Here is a 16,685-nt window from a genome sequence, read left to right as displayed (position 1 = left end):
GGAGTTGAAATCCATGCATCAGGGAATGGCCAGAGTTGGACAGAAGCCAGCTTAGAGTAAGCCAGATGTTTATTTAGCTTTGAAGATAGCCCTGGTTCATGCATTTTTAAGAGACCAATCATATTGGTCCAAGCGCTTTGCATGATGATGCTAAGATTACCTACGTATCAAACCAATTCTTTTCCCTTTATTTAGGTTGAGGTGTAAAGCCTCACATGACAGGAGAGAAGCTCTTTCACACCTGCCATCCACACCTTTCACAGTTGGTAAAATATATATATATATATATCCATAGAGAATGTCTCCATGTGACCTGGAACCTTAAACATATTAAACAATCAACCATGAGTCTATAAAGCTACGGCTTCTATTTCTGCAGTCCATAGCCTATACAAATAAAATCCGCCAAAATCTTGTTGCAACAACACACGTTCGCATACATACATAGACACCATTTCCTCTATTTTTAAGGATATTATTTCCTTTGTAGTTCTTAAACTACATTTTTGCACTTCTGTATCCCTAAGGGATTTCTCCCCAAGCTTGCTGATATTTATTCTTCTGATTTTTCATGAGGATAGTGTTATTTCCCTTGATATAGTTCTTAAAATATGTTGTTGGGCTTCTGTAAACCTTGGGGATTTTCTCCACATTTGCTGATACCACCCTATTATGTGTGAATGGTAAATTGTGGCTTTGTAAAGGCCACCATTCATCCTGTAGAATTGCTATCAGAAGGTGTCAGTTTTTCTGAACATGAGAACCTACAACTATAGAATATGCTCGTTAGGAGATACCAAAACATCTGAAGCATACCAAGTTATGACTGCTGACTGGAGATTCTAGTGGCTCTCTATTTCCATCACATTTTCATAAACCTAGACTTACCACTTCATAGTGATGTACAGCCATCTTGATTTACAGGGTCAGCATATTGCCCCCAACAAATTTATTTTACTGACTTCAGAAGGATGGATGGCTGAGTCAACCTTGAGCTAGTCAGGGTCGAACTCCTGGCAGTGAGCTGAATTAGCCTGCAATACTGCATTTTAGCCACTACGCTACCACGGTTCTTCTTTTATTATTATTATTATTATTATTATTATTATTATTATTATTATTATTATTATTATTATTATTTTCCTTCTACAACACCTTACCGTCATTATATCAACATTATTATGTCATCATACATGTACATGTAAATATTATTTCGCTTCTATGTTTATAAACCTTTATACACAGTTCTCTCTATAGATGATAGATAGATAGATAGATAGATAGATAGATAGATAGATAGATGGATAGATGGATAGATGGATAGATGGATAGATGGATAGATGGATAGATGGATAGATGGATAGATGGATAGATGGATAGATGGATAGATGGATAGATGGATAGATGGATAGATGGATAGATGGATAGAGGGATAGAGGGATAGAGGGATAGAGGGATAGAGGGATAGAGGGATAGATGGATAGATGGATAGATGGATAGATGGATAGATGGATAGATGGATAGATGGATATGGATATATAGATATATAGATATATAGATATATAGATATATAGATATATAGATATATAGATATATAGATATATAGATATATAGATATATAGATATATAGATATAGATGATATAGATATAGATAGATATAGATAGATATAGATATAGATAGATATTGATATTGCTTTTTGGCTTAATTAATTTTATTCTTGTTTTGCAGCCATTTGTACCAATTGTTCCAAATTTCATAATATTCTGACTCTTCTTTGTCTTTTAATTTTAGTGTTAATTTGTCCATCTCTGCACAATCCAAATTTTTTTGTATCACTAATTTGTCCGAAGGGATATTATTTTGTTTCCAGCATTGGGCAAACGCTATTCTAGCTGTGGTCAGCTGATATGTGAATATGTACTTAATTTTCTTTGTATATTTCCTTTTGATTATTCCCAGCAGAAAGAGTTTGGGTTTGTATTTTATTTGTTCTCCTGTAATTTCTTGCACCCATTTCCAAATTTTTGTACAATATTTTTGAGTTTCCGGGCAGGTCCACCATATGTGATAGAAAGTCCCTTGTATTTTTTTACACTTCTAGTAGGTCGGATTCATGTTTGGGTACATTTTAGCCAATCTTGGTGGTAAAATGCCAATGATAAAACATTTTATACATATTTTCTTTGAGTGCTACTGATCGTGTTAGTTTATAATTTGTGTTCCAAATTCTTTCCCAATCCACTAGATCTAGTGGTTACCATGGGTCTTCTAATTTATTTAAAATTGTCAACCTTCCTACAAAACTAAAGGTTTTAATGAACCTTTAATGAAGTGCAATTCCTGATGACTTTGTGGCTACGTCCATTCACTTTTCTTGACAATGATACAGGATGGTTTGGTGTTGCCTTCTTCTAAGATTGTGAGATATTATGGAGGAGCTGGGAATGCAATGGAAGTGTCAAGAGTTGAAAAATAAGTTGACAGCTTATCTCATAAATGCAACTAAGCTCAGGTGAGGAGCAATCTAGGAGGAAGCATTTCAAATTATTCAAAGAGACTCTACTTTAATTAACTTACTATAAATGAGGTTGGGGAATTCTTATTACAATTTCCAAGATTCTGTATTTACCACATGAAATTTGTTAAAGAGAGGTTACTGAAATACGTGTAGTTCCTGCTCAGTTGCCTTTGTCCAACTGTATGGGGAATAGTAACAACAAAAATGGCAGACCAGCAGAGAAAGAATTGGTAAAGATCACAAAATACAAAGACATGCAAATAGAAATAGAACAACTGGGCAGAACCAAGAGTAAGAGGTGCCTTGGGTGCAACCCCAAAACAACTGGAAAACCACTTTAATACTATCGACATTGACAAATTCACCATCTGTCAATTGCAAAAGGCGGCTTTACTTGGAAGAGTTTCCATCCTGTGACGATATCTGTAATGCTATCAAACATCCAGATCTGTCGATCCCAGGTCCTTGCAAAGGAATTGATAGGTAGACAAAAAGGCCAAATCCAGTCTGAACATCTGGTTGACTGTGTGATGAACCATCATCATAATTCTTCTCCTCCTCCTCCTCTCCTTCCTTCCTTTCCTCCTCCTCCCCTTCCTTACTTTCTTCCTCCTCCTCTCCTTCCTTCCTTACTTTCCTCCTCCTCACCTTCCTTACTTTCCTCCTCTTCTTTCTCCTCCTCGTCTCCTTCCTTCCTTTCTTCCTCCTCACTTTCCTTCCTTTCCTCTTCCTCTCCTTCCTTCCTTCCTTCCTTCCTTCCTTCCTTCCTTCCTTCCTTCCTTCCTTCCTTCCTTCCTTTCCTCTTCCTCCTCCTCTTGTACTGGCCAGCATGGAGAGTCGAGATTTCAGAAATTCAAATCCCCTTCCTGCAGAAGCTCCAGCAAGTGCCGACAGGCCTGCATTCCAATGTTGTGAGGAGAACAAAGGGTTATTTCTGGTTTGCTTTGGGTGCTGCTCCCGAGTCAGGATTAGCTCTCCTCATGTAAAACGAGTCTTGTGTAGCTTGTCTGTTTTCCAGCAATTCTGTGGCAACTCAAGCTTTGTCAAAAACTCATGCAATTGTGAAAGTTCTTGGACGCCAAATTTATAATTCCACCTGGTGATAACAGCTGTTCATTTTTCTAAACTGCTTCACTGGAATGAATGCATAGATTATGTTGTCAGCATTGGGAACAAGAGGTATATTTTTATTCTCACCCCCCCCAGCCCCCAATTTACAGACAGAAAACCCCAATTAAGCCATGTTAAGCAGGAATACTGGGATTCGGAAGGGCTGTTTCTGTCCTCTAAGCTTGCAACGTTGCGTTTTTGCTGTACAGAAAACAAACCAAGTCAGTGTGAATGTGTAAGGATCATTCTCCCATTTATTTCCAGCTGCTTTTCTATATAAACCATCTCTAAAGATTCCAGCTGACAAGCCCCTGTCAGCATCTTTATGTCACCCAGTTAAAATGCACTAGCACCGGTTTATACATTGCTAAAATGCTTTAATAATTAAGTTTCCAAGCCCAAGTTCCCCGTTGACTATAGGTTGTTATGGTAAAAGGGGAAAAAAAACTTTCGAAAATACATAATAAGTGAATATAATGAGTGTGATAAGAGCGGAAGAATGACCTGCTTAAAAAACAGGGAAGGGAAGGACTTAAATCATCAGGGGAAATCAGAATTAAAAACAATATAACAACCCAAAGCCTTGGTGAAATACTACAATTTTAATTATACAGGAATGCTTGTAATGTGGACTCTTTATGGAGGAAATCCAAGAATTAAGTACAGATAATCCTCGACCACAATTGAGCCCAAGCTTTATGTTGCTAAGTGAGTAATTTGTTAGGTGAGTTTTATGACTTTTTTTTTTTGTTACGTTTGTTAACTGAATCACTGCAGCTGTTAAATGAGTAAACACGGTTATTAAGTGAATAACCTTTGAATCTTTTTCCCATTGGTTTTGCTTGTCAGAAGGTTGCAAAAGGGGATCATGGGACCCAGCACACTGCAACCATCGTAAATGTGAGTCAGTTAGTCAAGCATCAGAATATACATTATGTGACCATGGGGATGCTGCAATAGTCATAAGCGTGAAGAATGGTCATAAGCAGAGGTTGTATTCAGCAGGTTCTGACCAGTTCTGGGGTATCTATTCTCTGTCTCTTGAGTCCCAGCTGATAGGTAGGAAATGGGGATTTTGCAGTAACCTTCCCCTGGAGTGGGGAGGGAATGGAGATTTTGCAGTATCCTTCCCCTGGACTGGGGAGGGAATGGAGATTTTACAATATCCTTCCCCTGGAGTGGGGAGGGAATGGAGATTTTACAGTAACCTTCCCCTGGAGTGGGGAGGGAATGGAGATTTTGCAGTATCCTTCCACTGCCATGCCCACTAAGCCACACCCACAGAACCGGTAGTAAAAAATGTTGAATCCCACCACTGGTCATAAGTGACTTTTTAAAGTGCTGCTGTAACTTTGGTCACTAAATGAATCGTTGTAAGTCGAAGACTACCTGTACCACCAACCTGGTTTGTATCATGTCAATTTCGTTGGTAATCGAGGTAAAGTGGCAATAACTTTGCTAAGCCTCTTATGGCCCCTCCACAGGTAGATTAGATTCCTTCTCATATCTCACTAACAGTGCAGGACTTCCTGACACCTCCCCACTGAACCAATCACTTTTTAATTCAACCATAAGACACATTCCAAAGCAGGCTGGCAGCGTTTTCTCTGGTTGGGCTGTCTTAACTTGTCTCTTTGCTTCTTGAAAGTCTCTCTTTCCTTCTCCATCTAGACAGGGTTCAGAAGAGGCTAAGGAAAATGGTCAAGAAACTTGTAGCCATCCGCTTAGAGAATAGGAGGGAGTGAGGAATTTTGAAGAAGTCATGACAGTCATATTCAGATACATGAAGGGAATCCACAGGGAAGAGAGTCAAATCTTTTTTCCATGAGCAGAGAAACTCAGTCCACAAACAATACACATTTATTTATTTTGCTGAAGATAAGATTGGTATGCGGTGGCTCAGTGGCTAAAATGCTGAGCTTGTCGATCTAAAAGGTCGGCAGTTCGGCGGTTCGAATCCCTCGTGCCGCGTAATGGAATGAGCTTCCATTACTTGACCCATCTTCTGCCAACCTGGCTGTTCGAAAACATTTAAAAATGCAAGTAGAAAAATAGGAATCACTTTAGAAGGTAACAACCAAGGATGCAGGCTCACCATTTCTGGCAGTTTTTAAGAACAGACTAAATCAGTATTTCTTAACCTTGGCAAATTTAATACAGAAGGACTTGAGCTCCCAAAATACCCCAGTCAGTTATCAAAATTGAGAATAACTGGACTAGAAGTCATCTCTCATGAATACTTTAGTTAGTCTTCCTGCATGCTGGAAAGGGGTGGGTTTTATTTATTTATATCCCATCTTTATTATTTTTAAAAAGAACTCAAAATGGCAAACATATCTATTACTTTCCTTTCATCCCATAAAATGGGTAGGGTGGAGAGATAGTAGATTGAGATCAACCCAGACAGCTTTCATGCCTAAGGCTGGACTAGAACTCACTGTCTCCTAGTGACTGGCCAAAGTCATCCAGCCAGCTTTCATGCCTAAAATGGGACAAGAACTCTCTATTTCCTGGGATTAGCCCAAAATTATGCAGCTGGCTTTCATGCCTAAAACGGGACTAGAACTCACAGTCTCCTGGTGATTGGCCAAAATCATCCAGCCAGCTTTTATGCCTAAAGTGGGCTGGAAATCACAATTTTCTGGTGATTAGCTCAAAGTTATGCAGCCGGCATTCATGCCTAAGACAGGACTAGAACTCACAGTCTCCTGGTGATTGGCCAAAGTCATCCAATCAGCTTTCAAGCCTTAGATGGGGTCACAGTGCAAAGTGGAATTCAACTGAGGAAAAGCTCTTCAAACAAAAGAAGACACTTCAAATACAAGAAGTCATCCTGCTTGTACTTCCAAGACTCTATTGTTCACCCTAAACTGACTTCCTGCCTGCTTACACAGAGATTAGTGTCCTTTTTACTGATACAAGCAGAAAAGGCAAAGGTGTAGCGGCTAAACAGACATCACTTTGCTTTCTTGTTCCCCAGTTTTGTAAAGGAGGAAGACACAACACAGATGGAGAAAGGAAGCACTAGAATGTGTCAAGGAATCTGTATATATGTATGTTCCAGCAAAGGTCTGGAAAGCCTCGAGCAATTTCAACCAAACTTGGTACACTCATGACTGTACCCTCTGGAGAAAAATACTCTGGGGGTAAGACACCCCTAACAGCCCTCGGTGTGTCTGTTCTGTTAAGATACAGCCTGTTGTGCTGTACTGCCGTATTGGCTTCTACTGTACAGCGCAGTGGTGTTGCTATAGTAATGGCTTCACAGTTCTCCCTAAGTGGGCTGCCTCTGGCAAGGGGAAAAACGCAACATTAGATATTACGTTTGGTCCGGACATTCCCCCCGCCCCCTATATAAAAATACCCAGCCAATGCTGTGTTATCAGCTAGCATGAATATAAAAATATGACCTCACAGGTATTGTGGGGTCACAGTTCTCTATTGACTATACTGGCTCTTGCATAAGGTATTTTTTTTAGCACAACCCTTTTTTTAGAAGTATAGTTTAATATATCCCTACACTGAACTATACTAAAGCGATAACCATCTTATTCTCTTTCGTACTTTGTGTCCTTGTGATGTCTCCACTATGTGGAATAATCGCTGCTTTTAATGACAATCTGGAATTCCCCACTTCTCCCTACAATAAAACTCAAATAACTTTTTAAGGTTCAGGTTTCTGCTATGAATAGCTTCTCCCCTAATTCACTGGATATTTATTGCATAAAGTGATGGACTGAAATTCATTGCTTAGCAACTGGAATATTTTTCCTCCCGTGGTCTAGTTACAGAGAATGAATATTGCTAATCTCTTTGGGATTCAAGAAAGAGGAGAAGAGAAAAGAAACAGAGCTGGCTGCAGACTTACGACTGCAACTGAGGCTAGAATTTTTGTTGTTGAGCAAGGCACACCGAATTTTACAATTTTTTGGGGGGGGCAGGGTTCTTAAGTGAAGCATTTCAGTTGTTATGTTAATAACCACACTTGTTAAGCAGATGCAGTTCCCCCTCCCGGACTTTGCTGGTCGGGAGCCGGCTGGGAAGATTGCAAAAGGTGATCACATGACTCTGGGGACACCGCGGCCATCATAAATACATGCCAGTCGCCAAGCGCCCAAAGTTTGATCACATGACCATGGGGATTGAGCGACAGTTGTAAGGGTGAGAATCAGTGGTGAGTCACTTTTTCCATTGATGTTGTAACTTCAAACAGTCGCTAAACACATGGTTATACAGGTCGCCCTCAACTTACAACCACATTTTATTGAGGCCAAAATTTCTGTTGCTAAGTGAGGCAGTTGTTAAGCGAACTTTCCTGCATTTTATAACTTTTCTTGCCACAGTTGTTAAGTGAATCCCCACAATCGCTAAGTCAGTAGCATGATTGTTAAGTAAATCTGGCTTCCCCATTAACATTGCTTGTCAGAAGGTTAGAAATGGTGATCCCATGATCTGGGGACATTGCAACCATCCTAAATATGCATCAGTGGCCAGGCGCTTAAATTTGGATCACATGACCATAAGGATGCTGCGATGGTTTTTCATCCTCCAAGGTGAGATTGAAGGCAAATGAGCTCTAAGCAGAAGAAGAACATCAGGGCTTCAAAATCTAAGCGACGGGTTTGGACAAAACTCAGCAGCACTTTTGCGTGCGGCTGTTGATAAAAATAGGATCACCCAACAGGTTTGCCAATGTCCAATGACTGATATGGCATAAGAAGAAGAAGAATGGTTTAAGTGTGAAAAATTGTGAAAAGTCATTTTTCTCAGAGCCATTGTAACTTTGAACGATCACTAAATGAACTGTTATGAGTCAAAGAGTACCTGTAAGTTGAGGATTACCTGTGTTTACAGAAGACCCACTGACTGTTCTTGCTGGGTTACATATTACAAGGGTTCCCCAACCTTTGGGCCATGGCACACTCCTGGGCTACAGCAGTGGTGGGTTGCAGGCGGTACGGCCCGGTATGGGCGTATCGGAGCTTGCCCGGAGCACCGGATACCGTTCCAGTACAGAACTCCGGAGGGCCCACCTTTTAAGTCTTCGGCGCTTACACACACACACACACACACACACACGGTGTGTGCAGTGCCTGCATGATGCTCCGCTGAGAAGCTGGAGCATCGCAGAGGCTCATGGAGGCAGTAAGACGCATGGGAGTTCTGCACGTGTCCATGTGGACGACAATGGGCTCATTCCAACTGTACTGGCTGGAACGGGTTCCGGAACCCACCACTGGGCTACAGCCTATTTGCAACTGAGCCATGTGAGCAGTGGGCCAGTATGAGCATGTCAGGGGTGGGTTCCTGCTTCCTCTATTGCTGGTTCGTTCAGGGATGTGCTTTGGGCACATGTACACATTGCGCATGCTGGCATACACAGTAGTAAAAAAAAATTCTTCTGTACATTTGCAGAAGCAAAAAACAAGATGGCTGTGCCTATGGCGGTGCTGAGAGAACCGATTCAGGGACGTGGCCGGTCGAGTTACTATCTACTCACCCGAACTGGGCTGAACTGATAGGAACCCACCTCTGGAGCACATGTATGCAGCCCGACTTGCACAAGCAGCAGGCGGTGGGACTGGGGGTTCCCCTCGCACCCACCACTCACACAACTGAAGCTTTGTGTGTGCGTGTGTGCACACACCTGCTCCTCACACAAAACTATCCTCTCTTCCCCTCCCTCCCCACACCGAGTCACCAACCCAGAAAATGTTGGGGAATGCTGACAAATCACACTAGACCAGTGGTGTCAAACTCGATTTCATTGAGGGCTGCATCAGGGTTGTGTTTGATCTTGGGGGCCTGGTATGGACGTGGCCAGCTCGATGTTACTCATGTCAGGGGCACCTCTGCTGACCCAAGAGCTCTGCCAGAAAAACCGGAGCTCGTGAGGGCTGCATGAGGACCTCTGGAACTCAGTTTTTGCTGGCTGATGCACCGCTGTTTCTAGGGGGCCCCGCAGGCCAGATCTAAGCACCCCATAAGATGGATCCGGGCCCCGAGTCTTGCGTTTGATACCCCTGCACTAGACCGTTCATAAACTAAAATTCCCTCTTAGCTCAGCTAACTTACCTTTTGTTGGTACATGCCACTACAGAACTGATTACTCCAGTGACTGCAACACCTTGGTAGTTTTTGTTTAGCATTCTAGGATCAGTAGATCCCAAAGCCCTGATTAAACGCAATGTTTTGTGCTCGCAAAAGGTGGAATTCTCAAGTGTCGTCTATTTTTTTATTTATATGGCATATGGTTTAGTATTCTACACATCTCATACTCTTCCGAGCTGTGCAAGGAACTTTTTACACTAACAGATAGTCCAGATATGAAGGAATGCATGTGTGAATGCCGCAGAAATGTGGATTCCCGATGCTGAGCTATCTCTGGTTTTCAGGTGCAGAACCTAGCATCTTTTTGTACCGCTCTCATTTATTAGACAGGAATAGCACCTGCCTGTAGCATTATTTATTTTTAAAGAAAATAAAAATAAAATACACCTTCTTTCCAAGCAGCAGATCCTTAAAATGGCTTACTGCGAGTTACAATTTATTTATGTATGCAATTTCTATCCCACCTTTTCACTCAGAGGTCAAGACAAGCTAAAATAGACTCTCTCCCTAATTAATCTCAGTACGGTAATTTCAGGTAAAGTAGGTTGGTCTGAGAGACCTAATCATGCACATACATACAATTACACCCCCTCTTCCTCTCTTTCTTCTGTCACTATCTATATTTGTCTATTTGCCTGCCTGTCAATCAATCTATCCATCATCCCTCTCCCCCAGATGCACTTTGAATCTAGGGTTAGAAAAAAATAGTTCTTAACTGGCTGGAATGTAAAGACGGATATGTTGCCGCTATCTAAATTTCATGGCGGTATAAGGAAGAATTTGCTGGTGCTAAGAATTGTACAATAGATGCTACCTACAAAATAGTCAGCTAGACAGAATACTAAAAAGCAGAGACATCACCCTGCCAACAAAAGTGCGTATAGTCAAGGCTATGGTTTTCCCTGTTGCAATGTGTGGCTGTGAAGGTTGGACCATAAGGAAGGCTTAGCGCCCAAAAAATTGAGGCCTTTGAACTATGGTGCTGGAGAAGACTCCTGCGAGTCCCTTGGGCTGCAAGGCAATCAAACAAATCAATCCTAGAGGAGATCAACCCTGACTGCTCTTTAGAAGGCCAGATCCTGAAGAGGAAACTCAAATGCTTTGGCCACCTAATGAGAAGGATGGACTCCCTGGAGAAGAGCCTAATGCTGGGAAAGATTGAGGGCAAAAGAAGAAGGGGACGATAGAGAATGTGGTGGCTGGATGAAGTCACTGAAGCAGTCGATGTGAGCTTAAATGGACTCCAAGGGATGGAAGAGAACAGAAAGGCCTGGAGGAACATTGTCCATGGGGTTACAATGGGTCGGACATGACTTTGCAACTAACAACAACAACAACACAAAATAGTCGACCTACAAAAGTTGTGGGTTTTCCATCTTTGGAACATTTCTGAAACACGGTGGACAACCACCTGGTTTATCAAATCAGACAATCATAGGGCTGGAAGGGACCGCAGCAGCCTTCTAGTCCAACACTTTGCTCAAGGCAGGAGACCTTACCCAAATCCCAGTCAAATGGTTGTCCAGGCTATTTTTGAAAACCTCCAGTGGTGGAACATCCACAACTGATGGAGGCCAGCAATTCCATTGATTAATGTATCTCACTTTCAGACAATTTCTCCTGACTTCTAGGTTGGATTTATTTTATTTATTTATTTGGTTTGTCAAACGTGTACAAGATAACATGTATAAGTATAAACATGGACATGAACAAAGGAAATGAGTAAAATAAATGGGGACAGTAGGACAGGGACTGTAGGCATGCTGGTGAGCTTATGCACACCCCCTTTACGGACCTCTCTTTATGGATCTCTCTTTAACAAACTTTCATCCATTACTTCTTGTCCTGCCCAATGGTGCCCTATAGATTAAGTCAATCCCCTCTTTTCTGGGACAGCCCTTTAAGTACTGGAAGAGAGTCATAGGTTTGTGTTGTATCCTGGCAGATGACGTCAGGGATTCCCCTCAGACAGCCGGCATCTGCACTAGCAACAGCCTGATTGGATAAGACGCGACCTGGCTGAGCGCGGGGAAAATCCTGTATATGGATAGGCTGGCTTGTCTGACAGCTTCACATAAATAGCTGTCAGACTAGCCCAGCCGTGCTTCTCTCCTGTATTCGTTTGACAGCTGCCTGTGTTAATAAAAGCCTGTTGAATTGCCTCACGGTCTCCGCTCGCCTTTTGTGCCTATCCAACAGTTTGGACTGGTTCGGCTGAACCGGTAGTAACTTGGTGGCCTGGGTCGCTGGAAGCGGCAGCGACCCAGACCTGCCACTCCCCCAAACTGGTTCTTCTCTGGCGCCACCATTTTGATTTTCAGTTCTGTGCATGTGCAGAACAATTTTCATTGCAGAAATGTAATTTTTTCCCTTGTTTAACGTTTGGTGCATGCACAGACCTTTTTTGTGTGCCGAACTAACAGTAATGCCAGCAGCAACCCACCCCTGAAGAGAGCTATCACACACACATCCTTAATAGGCTAGACATACTTACGTTCCCTCAGTTGGGTGTCCTATGATTTAACCTCCAGCCCCTTAGCATCTTTATTACTCTTCTCAGTACACTTTTTCAAGGGTCTTAACATCTTTTTTGAATTGAATTGAACTGAGTTGAAGGCACTATCCCAAGTGTGCAAAGCACTGTCTTCTTGTCTTGACGCTATACCTCTGTTGATGTAGTCCAGCATTGCATTAGCTGTTTTGGCAGCTGTAGCACACTGCTGGCTCATACTTACCGTATTTTTCGGAGTATAAGACACACTGGAGTATAAGACACACAAAGATTTTGAAGAGGCAAATAAAAAAAAGTTTTTGCACTCTGCAAAAAGAGGCCTGGGTTGTTTTTTTCCAAAAGGGACATTAATAGCCTTTAGGAGGCTTGTAAAGTGCTCCTGGGGGCTGGGGGGGGGGCAAAAACGAGCAAAAAGCTGCTCGGTTTTTTTAGTGAAAACTAGTCCATTTTTTTGTTTAAAAAAAGGGCATGCATAGCCTTTAGGAGGCTTGTAGAGTGCTCCTGGGGGCTGGGGGGGCAGAACAAGAAAAAATGGCCTATTTTTCACTCATTTCTGCCCTCTCTAGCCCCCAGGAGCACTCTGAAAGCCTCCTAAAGGCTATGCACAGCCATTTTGGTAAAGGGGACAGGGTTTTGGGAGGCAAAAAATGCTGTATTCAGTGTATAAGACACACCCAGATCTTTGGCCTCTTTTTTGAGGGAAAAAGGTGCATCTTATACTCCAAAAAATACAGTAAGTGGTGGTCCACTAGGACACTTAGACCCTTCCCACAATTACTACTGTTGGGCCAGGTACCATCTATTTTATACTGATGCATGTGTTTCTTTCTGCCTAACCTTACTTTTCTCACCACTGAACTGCATCTTGTTCAATAGGACCCAATGTTGAAGTCTGTCAAGATCGGGGTGGAATTCTACTGGTTTGGACCTGTTTGTCCAAACCAATAGCTCTGACGATCAGCTGGGAGTGAACCGGTTTGCTCCCATGATCAAGTGGGCCCGCCCGCCCCTGTGCTTTACCTACCATTATCTTCTCAGCTGAGTCGCACAGCAAAGTAGATTTTCCTTCCCAAGCAGCAATCTGGAAATTAAGTCTTCTCTGAACTGTGTGCGCAAAGCGCCCGCTCAGCGAACTGGTTGCTAAACCGGTAGGATCCCATCCCTGGTCATGATCCTTCTGAATCTTGAGTCTATCTTTGAAAGTGTTGCCTATCCCCTCCCCAGCTTGATGTCATCTGCAAATTTGATAAGTTCCCCTCCTATCCCCTCATTTATGATGATGTGAAGAGTAATGGGCCCAAGACTGAAACTTGAGGTATCCGACTGCATACTTCAAAAGATTTGTTTCTTTCTAATGAAGTTTCCTTACACATTGTACAAAATTGGAGTACTGGGGTCCCTTCCACATTATTCTAAGTGAGCTTCTAGCCCCACTTCTTTGGCTGGAACCAGACTCTTCCCCCCTTTTTTGCCATGTTCTAACTATTGGAAGAAATGGCATCTCCTGTCTAACTGCAGAGGGCACAGCATGTTTTCCTCCAGTTCTGCTTCTGAACCAATTCTTTGCAGAACAAAAGGAGTTTAGCTGAGCCCCAGAAATGTTAAGGTTCAGTCACCCCCATTTATTCAAAATTTGTGAATGTTGTTTATTTATTTATTTATTCATTCATTCATTCATTCATTCAACTTATATGTCACCTATTTTGCCTGGAGGCAACTTACATTTTTGGCTTCTCTATCAATTTTCATTTAATTTTCCATATATGTTTATTTAAAAATTTCTCTCTCTCTCTCTCTCTCTCTCTCTCTCTCTCTCTCTCTCTCTCTCTCTCTCTCTCTCATAGCTCTATCTCTATCTATCTATCATCTCTATCTATCTATCATCTCTATCTATCTATCATCTATCTATCTATCTATCTATCATCTATCTATCTATCTATCTATCTATCATCATCATCTATCATCTCTATATCTTCTATGTCATCTAGCTATATAGTCATGCACATCTCAGTAAATTCCTGTTGCAGGAGCAATGCATTATAGGAAAAATAGGGATTAATAGGGGCTATTTTACATGTGGTTAAGACTGCTGGACTTGATGACTGGAAGATTGGCAATGAAAGACCTTAGTACCGTGTAACAGGGTGAGCTTCCATTCTTGCCCCAGTTGTTCCCAACCTAGAGTTAAAAACATGTAACTGCAAGTAGATAAATAAGTACCACTTTGGTGGGAAGGTAACAGAGTATAGTCATGCAGAAGCATCTTGGAACAACACCACAAAGAAGAAGGAAACAAGCTATTCTCTAAAGCACCTGAGGGTAGGACAAGAAGCAATGGGTGGAAACTAATCAAAGAGAGAAGCAACTTAGAAATGAGGAGAAATTCCCTGATAGTTAGAACAATTAATCAGTAGAACAGCTTGCCTCTAGAAGTTGTGAATGCCCCAACACTGGAAGTTTTTAAGAAGATGTTGGATAACTATTTGTCTGAAACAGTATAGGGTTTCCTGCCTAGGCAGCGGGTTGGACTAGAAGACCTCCAAAGTCCCTTCCAACTCTGTTATTCTCTCTACACTTGAATCAGAGATGAGCAGTCTAGATTCGGACACGATTGGCAGGAGAAACCTTTACCTTTTGGGGATTGAAGCGGGATTAACATTAATTTAATAACATTTCCTCCTGCCTTTCCATGTGAGTCCTTAACAAAGCATGGCAATCTTCCTTTGACTTATTGAATGTAAAGGAAAGCTTGATTGTTAATGGCAGGGACCGGAACCAGCTCTGTACATGTTTCAGAGAAGATTTTATAGTCTGGTTAATGTATCTGAGGTACACAGCTACAGAAATGGATGGTGATTGCACTCATTAATTCTGTCCTGGATGACAAGAATACCATTTCTGCAAAGCCAAACAGCTTAAGTGTTTATTTTGTTGGATACGTAAAATGTTCTGCTGCTTTGGAAAGTACCTGAGCATAAGTGTCAATTCCCCCACAGTCAGAGGAAAAATATCAACTTGCTATCAGAGCTGACCGTTACCAAAACAAGAGACAGATGGAAACAGAAGCTTCCCACCCAAAAGAGTCTGTTGCATTGCTGGTGAGGGATGAAGAGGCCCAAACATAGGAACACGGAGTTCTCCATAAATAAGACTTGTTTTTGAGATGCAGCAAGTGTTGGAATTGTAATGGCTTCCTAGTTTTTCCGCAATAAAACATACTTATTGGAGGTTTTTTTGGTTTTTTGGGAGTGTCTGATCGGTTTCAGTCTTGGGACGCAGTGGCTAAGACGCCGAGCTTGTCGATCAGAAAGGTCGGCAGTTCAGTGGTTCGAATCCCTAGCACCGTCTAACGGAGTGAGCTCCCGTTACTTGTCCCAGTTTCTGCCAATCTAGCAGTTGCATGTAAAATGCAAGTAGAAAAATAGGAACCACCTTTGGAGGGAAGGTAACAGCGTTCTGTGCTCCTTCGGAGTTTATTCGTGTCGGCCACATGACCACGGAGATGTCTTCGGACAGCGTTGGCTCTTCGGTTTTGAAACGGAGATGAGCACACACACCCTAGAGTCTGGAATGACTAGCGTATATGTGTGCGGTGAACCTTTACCTTTTACTAATCGGTTTCAGTCTACAATAGAGAACTCTGATTTAAAGATTCCAAAACTTCAAACACCTGACTGCACTATTCCGATAGGCTGATGATTTCATCCTGACAGTTTCAAGTCCAACGTTTCTGTTTGATCTGGGGTTGATATTACAAAAGAACTTTGATCCTGTTGGCCTGTGTGATTATTAACCCAGAGGGATGGAGTATGACTGAGCTAAAATCCCATGTTAAAACTGTCCTTTGCCCTCTAACATCGGAGGACACAAGTAATGGGAGGCTGCATGTCTCTTATTAGCCATTTCTTTTGATTTCCCATATAATCCCATATATGGTAATCTCCATCATCATCATCATCATCATCATCATCATCATCATCATCATCATCATCATCATCATCATCATTATCCTCCTCTTCTGCCTCTTCTTCCTTCCTGCCTTTCTTCCTTCTTACTTTCCTTCATTCTTTCTTTCCTCCTCCTCTTCCTCCTCCTCCTCTTCTTCTCTTTCTCTCTTCCTCTCTCTTGTTTTATGAGCATCTGGATTACTTAGTCCCAGAATTATATATTTATTAGTGTAGTATTGCAACCGAAAACTGCAGTTTTGATATACATATAACCCAGTAATATGATGTTATACAAGTGTATAATTGACACATCCCTTATTTTAGGGAGGACAATGTTTAATTTTATGGATCTTTAAGTGCTAAGGCCCTCACCATCTGTATTTAAAGGACTGGAAATATTTCAACCTCTATACCTTGGGGTGAGGTCCAGAAATGCTCAGAATATAATTGCACCTATGGCAACCATATGCTTGTCCTAAATTATTT

Source organism: Natrix helvetica (assembly GCF_964273705.1).
Source record: "Natrix helvetica genome assembly, chromosome: 4".
Classification (NCBI taxonomy): Eukaryota; Metazoa; Chordata; class Lepidosauria; order Squamata; family Natricidae; genus Natrix; species Natrix helvetica.
The sequence above is the reverse complement of the archived record's forward strand: the minus strand, read 5'-3'. Positions refer to the sequence as shown.